Source organism: Colobus angolensis, unplaced genomic scaffold, assembly GCF_000951035.1.
Source record: "Colobus angolensis palliatus isolate OR3802 unplaced genomic scaffold, Cang.pa_1.0 Scaffold349, whole genome shotgun sequence".
Lineage (NCBI taxonomy): Eukaryota > Metazoa > Chordata > Mammalia > Primates > Cercopithecidae > Colobus > Colobus angolensis.
Window position 1 is genome coordinate 1,113,501 of NW_012116810.1, and position 1,592 is coordinate 1,115,092.

The 1,592-nt window shown below is 36.5% G+C and overlaps 1 protein-coding gene across 3 annotated transcripts in view; it reads right to left on the reverse strand.

Moving 5' to 3' along the window:
• Positions 1-1,592, reverse strand: part of LAPTM4B (lysosomal protein transmembrane 4 beta) — an 85,157-nt gene that overhangs the window by 80,355 nt on the left and 3,210 nt on the right. The gene's annotated exons all lie outside the window — the stretch shown is intronic.

A 1,592-nucleotide genomic window follows, 5' to 3' on the forward strand; every position in this document is an offset into this window, starting at 1 on the left:
TATAGCCAGGTCCTAGTCAATGGTCTGGACAACAAGCTCCGTGAAGACCTGGAGCGACTGAGGAAGATTCGGACCCATAGAGGGCTGCGCCACTTCTGGGGCCTTCATGTCCGAGGCCAGCACACCAAGACCACTGGCTGCGGTGGCCGCACCATGGGTGTGTCCAAGAAGAAGTAAGTCTGTTAATAAATAGTTTATATACCAAAAAAAAAAAAAAAAAACACTCAGACCATAAACCAACCATGGGTTTTTAAGCTGTCAAGTAAATCACCAAAGTTCTCTAAGCCTCAGTTTTCTCAGGGAATAAGAAAATCTACCTCGCCAGGAATATGTAAAAATTAACCTTATGCAAAGCATCTAGTAAAGTACCTGACACTCAGAGCCTTAGTAAATGGTATTGGTAGGAATCAACAATGAGAAAACACATAAAAATATCTACTTTACCTATCTTGCAAAACAGGAAATTACTTAAATGAGCCCTTATTGTGGACTCTTATTTACTTTTTAGGTTTTTTTTTTTTTTTTTTAGACAGAGTTTTGCTCTTGTTGCCCAGGTTAGAGTGCAGTGGCACGATCTCGGCTCACTTTGCAACCTTCGCCTCCCAGGTTCAAGTAATTCTCCTGCCTCATCCTCCCTTTTTAAATGTTTTTAAAACATCTTCAACTGAACATACTAGGCCAAAAAGAAAACCTTAATAAATTCCAAAATGTCAAAACAATACAAACCATTTTCTGACTATAATTCAATAAGACTAGAAATTAATAATAAAACTATAGGCTCTTTTACTTGGAAACTCTGAAAAGTGTTATCTTCTAAATAGCTCTTTGGTCAAAAAGGAAATACAAACCCAAACTGCAGAATGTCTAAGGAATAATGCAGCCGAACATACGGATAGACATAAAAAGTGCTCATAGAAAAATTCATAGACTTAAATAATTATATAAAATAAAATAAAATAAAATATGCATTAGACACAAAAGTTAGAAAAAGAACATTGAAATATACGACTAGAGAGAAGTAACTTTAAGGATAAAAGCAGAAAGCAAACTCATAAGTGAAACTGACATGTATTGATTTGAAAAACAATAAGATAAAATAGATGAACTATAATCCAATCTGCTTAAGAAAAAAAGGAAAAAAGATTCAATAAATAAGAAATGGTAAGTAGGAAATAATCATGAAAAGAGAGAAAATTAGAAGAATCATGAGACCACATTGCTCAACTTTCAAATAAATTTGACACACTACTACTTATAACGTACTCTTAGCCAAAAAAAGAACCTGAATTTGATCTAGCCTCCAGATAGACGAATGCAGGGGAAATAAGAACATGCTAAATGATACCTAGAGAGAAAATCAGCACATTTCAGATTATAGAAAGTCTACCAGGAAGGCCAGGTTTGGTGGCTGACACCTATAATCCCAGCACTTTGGGAGACTGAGGCACATGAACCACTTGAGGTCAGGAGTTCAAGACCAGCCTGGCACACATGGTGAAACCCCCATTTCTATTAAAAAATACAAAAATTAGCTAGGTGTGGTGGCATGCCCTTGTAGCCCCAGCTACTCAAAAGGCTGAGGCAGAAGAATC